Source organism: Lolium perenne, chromosome 4, assembly GCF_019359855.2.
Source record: "Lolium perenne isolate Kyuss_39 chromosome 4, Kyuss_2.0, whole genome shotgun sequence".
Classification (NCBI taxonomy): domain Eukaryota; kingdom Viridiplantae; phylum Streptophyta; class Magnoliopsida; order Poales; family Poaceae; genus Lolium; species Lolium perenne.
The window spans coordinates 303,231,263-303,237,434 of NC_067247.2; the positions used below are offsets into that span (position 1 = coordinate 303,231,263).

Here is a 6,172-nt window from a genome sequence, read left to right on the forward strand (position 1 = left end):
CCTTGTGAATTTAATTTTGAATACTCCATCCATCCCACGAAATATGTCGAAGATTTATAAAAATTTGGATATATCTATTATTATTTAGTGTCTAGATACACTCAAAATTTGATAAACTTTCGACATGTTTCGTGGGACAGAGAGAGTACATTTTATACGCAAGTGATATAGATTTAGCAAGAAATGCCGCTCTAAAATATATTACAAGCCATGAAACAATGTGGACAAAAAAATCAATAAATGTATTTTCATGAAAAATTTTGACACCCCGCACAATTGCCATCTCTCTAAGAAAAATAAAGATGATAGCCCTCGCATTTGCGAGGGCCGCTGTGCTAGTTATCTAAAAAAGGCATGACCATGCTTTATAGAAAATATTGAACATCGTTGCATACTTGCATATAAGAAGTGTAAGCATGGATGCAGATTTTCATGGACTAAAAGAGATTGTATTAACTTTCTATGTACTCTAAGGTAACATATCTGTATAGAAACAAATCATGAAATACCTGCAAGTCCATCTGTAGAACGATAGAGAGGGAGAGAGATTGGCGGAATATATTGGATGTATTATTGAGCCTCATGGGCGAGTATATATAGGCGTACATGGATCATCTTGGAGTGCAAGGCAAGACACGAAAGTATTATCTCTATCCTAGACTATCCGTTTATACGTACACGGAATATATCTCTAACACTCCCCCGCAGTCGTAGCGGGAGCGTCGTGAACAACATGAACGACGTGGACGATCAGACTAGAGATAAACCGAAGTGGAACCCAGAAGGTTGACACTCCCCCGCAGTCGTAGCGGGAGCGTCATGGACGGTGTCGCGTCGCGGATGCTTGGACTGTAGAAGAAGCTGAGGTGCTCATGCGAGGTGATAGCCCTTTGTGCCGATGTCCTGTTTCCCAAAGATCAGCTCAACATCCGACGGACGCAAAACCTGTACTTCCCAAAGATTAGGTGAATCTCCGTTCTATCAATCTAAATACAGCTAGCTAGATCAATGCAATTTTTACAGCTTTGATTACAAACGCGAATTGACAGATTGTACAACGTGACTAACATGTCACGACTCCTCGGCCTTCCAGGACTCCTCACGCTCCTCATGATAGAAATATAAGAGTCCAATTAAATAAGAGTCCAATAAGATCACGTGGTTAGCAACATAGACATCTTGCATATGCATATCCCAGATTTTTTTTACAAACAGCAGGTCATCTATACGTAGGCGGAGACCCTTTTCACATATCCTGGATTTCTACTTCCTTCTTCCTAGAGATGAACATCAACATATGTTTCCACATATCCCCGGCGTCGGCTTCCTGCTTCCCAGAGATTATCCTCGAGGTCAGGTAAATTTTCGTCGATGCTTTTGGCCTTGCAGCAATTCAGGTGCCTTTTCGGCCGTTTCTGATAGAGCAACGTCAATATCCGACGAATTGACAATCCTTTTGGCCTTGCAAGTTGCAGCAAGTCAAGCGCTTTTCTGGCGGCTTCCTGTTTCCCAAAGATCAGCTCAACATCCGACGGACGCAAAACCTGTACTTCCCAAAGATTAGGTGAATCTCCGTTCTATCAATCAAAATACAGCTAGCTAGATCAATGCAATTTTTACAGCTTTGATTACAATCATTTAGTTTGGACTATTTTCTTCTTCTCTAACATCTTGCAGAAAAGAAGGACCAAGATCCAAAAATATACGGCGATAAGTTGCAGCAAGTCAAGCGCTTTTCTGGCGGCTCCCTGTTTCCCAAAGATCAGCTCAACATCCAACGCACGCAAAACCTGTACATCCCAAAGATTAGGTGAATCTCCGTTCTATCAATCTAAATACAGCTAGCTAGATCAATGCAATTTTTACAGCTTTGATTGCAATCATTCAGTTTGGACTATTTTCTTCTTCTATAACATCTTGCAGAAAAGAAGGGCCAAGATCCAAAAATATACGGCGATGTGTTTGCCACAATTTAAAGTTCATACGCATGCGATTTTTACAACTTCAGGCAAAATCATTAAATTTGGACGATTCATCTCAGAATATTTTGTACTAACTATATATGTGATTTCTATAGCTTGATATTCTCATAAAAATAAAAATTTATATTTATTCTTTCAATGTTGTACAGGAATACTCGATGAAGAAAAAAGGCGAGGCGCATAGCAAGACATATGAGAAAACGGCCAAGATGCTCAAAACCAATAAAATTGTCAAGGTAATTATTATGTTACTAATCCTAACAATTTTAGGGCAGTGATATTTTGATTTTTCACATGCTACCTAGCAGTGACATGTTACAATAATATCGAAACACAGGTGGCCGCGTCCTTGATGGTAAATGTCCTAGCATGCAAATAGAGCATTAATTATACATGTTACCATAATATCATGGCTCCCGTGTCCTTGACGTTAAATTTCCTAGCAAGCAGATAGAGCATTAATTATGTGAACAAAAGTAAACATGATATCACATGATTGCCACAACTACAATTCAGTAGACTATTTTTTTAACCGTTCATTAACTAGACAAATAATACTATTCAGCAACAAACCTGAATTTTTTGAGATTACTCATGTCAATACAGAGAAGGAGTCAAAATGACGAGGATAAAGAAAATTCAGGACAAGAAAAAGGGAAAGGCCTATAGTAGTACATGGAGATGTGTACCAGAATGCACTATTGTGCCTAATGAACAAACTCTGAACCAAGAGAGGCAGTTCTCCACATATTTTATCATATTATGGTATTCCTCCATTCTTAAGAAATTAGCACTTTTACTTTTGCGTCAACATTACACATGGAAAGTCATTCAATGGAAAAAGGTACAAAAGCGAGACCAAGTCGTAAAAGAAAAGTTGAGCATCCAACCAATGTAGACGAAGTGCTAGAAAAGCTCCCAAGAGAAAGAGGTAAAATATTTCAAGTTGCACAAATTACATATTCAGGCATGGAACAATAATAATGTAAAAGATGATGCTAAATATTAAATAGGTCACCAAAAAGTATGGATATGAAAATTTGGAACTTCAGAAAATCGACTTGCAAGTGTGAACGATGCGGATAAATTTTCTGATATGAAGAAAGAACCAGGAGTGTAGGGAACAACAAGCCAACAATTGGTCTATGCTTACACGCTCGCAAGTAATGATCTCCAACTTATACTACTAAATTGCTGAATATATTGCTATATACATTAACTAACAACTACTGTCTTAATTGCAGTTATATACACAATAGAGTTCCAAAAAAGAGGCCTCCCACACGCCCACATAGTAATGTTTCTTGATAAAGAGGAAAAGCAGTACGAATATCCAGAACCAGACCAGGTAGATAAGATAACAAGTGCAGAAATCCCAAACAAGGAAGTTGATCCAGAAGGATATGCAGCTGTTGAGAACTTCTTGATGGCCAATACAAAACTCACCATAGATGGTTGATAACACATGCATACTAAATTTCCTGAAGTCTTCAACAGAAATAAAACCATAGATGAAGACGGATACCCAGTATATAGAAGGCGTAATGGGGGCAGATACATAGAGCAGGGGGAAGTAATGTTGTCAAAGGTCAAAGGATGCACATCTTTCAAAGACATCAGGACTGTTAATGGAGTGGTCCACACATCATACACGGAAGCATTAGGGTTTCTTGATGATGACAAAGAGTGGATTGACTGCATCAATGAGGCATCAAGCTGGGCAACTGGAAATCAGCTACAACAACTTTTCACAACCATTTTATGCCACTGTGAGGTTAAAGATCCAAAAACTTTGTGGGGAACATGTTGGGAAGTTCTAAGTGAAGACATGGAGTACAGACAGAGAAAAAATTACTGAACTATACTATGCTGCGCCCAACGGAAAAACAAAAGAAAGACAATGCATTGCTATAAATAGAAAAGATCATGAGAGAGGCTAGAAAGACCCTTAAGGAATACCCGAGAATAGAACTGGTAAACTTTTCAGGCCTAAAAGAACTTGGAAACATGCTACTCAATGAATAGATGAACTACAACAAACATGAGCTAAAAGATGAACATCTAGGAATATTTCATAATCTCAACTCAAAACATCAGAATGCATTTGACAACATAATAGAATCAGTAGACAAGAATTTGGGAAAACAGAATTTTGTGGATGGATACGGTGGTACTGGAAAGATATACCTATGGAAACCAATCACAACAAAATTGCCTTCCAAAGAAAAGATAGTCCTAGCAGTGGCATCATGTGGAGTTGCGGCGCTACTTCTCCAGGAAGGTAGGACATCACACTCAAGGTTCCATATCCCTCTAATACATACTGAAGAGTCAAGCAAGGCACACACTTGGCAGAGCTAATAAATAAAATAGCACTTATTCTATGTGATGAGGCTCCAATGGAAAATAAGATATGTTTTGAGGCGCTTGATAGAACCTTGAGAGATATACTAAGGCATAAGAATGAAAACAGTAGCAAAAAACCATTCGGTGGCATGACGGTGGTTCCAGGAGGGGACTTTCGCTAGACTCTCCCCGTTCTGCGCTTGACAGAACACTGAGAGATATACTAAGGCATAAGAATGAAAACAATAGCAAAAACCCATTCGGCGGCATGACAGTGGTTCTAGGAGGGGACTTTCGCTAGATTCTCGCTGTTCTACCAAAGGGGAGAAGGCACAACATGGTCAACACATCCATTAAAAGGTCCTATCTCTGGAAACACTTCGAAATATTAAAACTCACAAAGAACACGAGACTAACTAGCATGGCAGAAAACGAGATAGAGAAAACACAGTTAAAAGATTTTGCCAACTTGATTTTGAATATTGGGAATGGAACAACCACATCACCAGAAGGCGAGGAATGAATTAAAATACCAAGTGCATACTACTAAATAAGGGAAGTGACCCAAGGAAAACAATAGTGGAATGCACCTATCAAAATTTGCGGCAAAGATATCGTGACCAAGATTTCTTGGAAGAAAGAGCAATTTTATGTCCAAGAAACGAAATTGTCAGGAAAAGTAATGAATATATCATGGACCAACTAGAAGGAGAGGACAAAATTATCATAGCTATGACACTGTGTGCAAAGCATTACCTTAAGTGAAGATGTCAACATGTTATATTGAAAATAGTTCTTAAATAGCCTAAATATCCTGGAATTCGAAATCATGAGACCCTCCGTCCTATAAAGGTTGTCTGAGATTTATCGAAATTCAAACAACCTTCATGGAATGGAGGGAGTAATTATAACAGCAAACAATGAAGTACTACTAATTTGGATCAACATAAATATGGAATAACATATGTGTATCTGGGAACTGAAAAAATTGCAAGATAACCAAATAGTTCGACCTAGGAACTGGAAAATCAAAGAAAGCTCAGAGCATCTCATACCAATTTAGGACCATGTCCTCACGAGTCCAACCCACAATACGCACCAACACCTTAATCTCCTCCAAATAGTAGCCTCCCAGACCAACGGACACTCCGATGCAAAACTGCAAAAACAACATAATGCTTACCGTCAGCTGCCTGGCCGTAAAGCCCCTGGCTGCCGGAGCTACCAAGATTGGGGATCCTAGGCAAGAAATAAATGAATCCAGATTGGAGTCTTTGCCGAATAAATTTACCATCAAAATTTCCTCGGCTCACCGGGAGCTAGGTCGCAAGGACATCCACCTATAGCAGCAGCACCTCACGCACTGGTCCTAGGCGACGGACAATAGCGAGAACGGCGGCGATTTGGTAATAGAGAGCGCCTCACCTCACAGATTTGGACAACACAGTTGGAGAACCAAATAGTCGGAAGTTGGACTGTGAGGATTGGGGACTCACACGTGTAATGTAGGCAAAGGGGTGCCACAAAGTATTCTTCTTGATTTTAATGTGTATCAAGAACTTTTTATTTCTACACTGAATCGGTGATGTAGTCCATCCTCCACTATTTGACTATTTGTGTATGTCTATCTAACTGTATATATATATATATACAAATTCTCACCTTGTGAATTTAATTTTGAATACTCCATCCATCCCACGAAATATGTCGAAGATTTATAAAAATTTGGATATATCTATTATTATTTAGTGTCTAGATACACTCAAAATTTGATAAACTTTCGACATGTTTCGTGGGACAGAGAGAGTACATTTTATACGCAAGTGATATAGATTTAGCAAGAA

The 6,172-nt window shown here is 38.9% G+C and overlaps 1 long non-coding RNA gene across 3 annotated transcripts; it reads right to left on the bottom strand.

Moving 5' to 3' along the window:
- Nucleotides 1–935: 935 nt before the first annotated feature.
- LOC127295981 (uncharacterized) lies at nt 936–5,847 on the bottom strand. Of its 3 annotated transcripts, XR_011743768.1 has the most exons (4): nt 5,620–5,847; nt 5,384–5,487; nt 2,383–2,421; nt 936–1,790 (listed from the first exon to the last, which is right to left on the bottom strand). It is a non-coding gene; the product is annotated as an uncharacterized lncRNA (long non-coding RNA). The 3 variants fall into 3 exon arrangements; XR_011743767.1 differs by lacking the exon at nt 2,383–2,421 and having other exon boundaries at nt 5,620–5,835; XR_007848202.2 differs by lacking the exon at nt 2,383–2,421 and having other exon boundaries at nt 936–1,544; nt 5,620–5,828.
- Between the last annotated feature and the right edge of the window lie 325 nt (nt 5,848–6,172).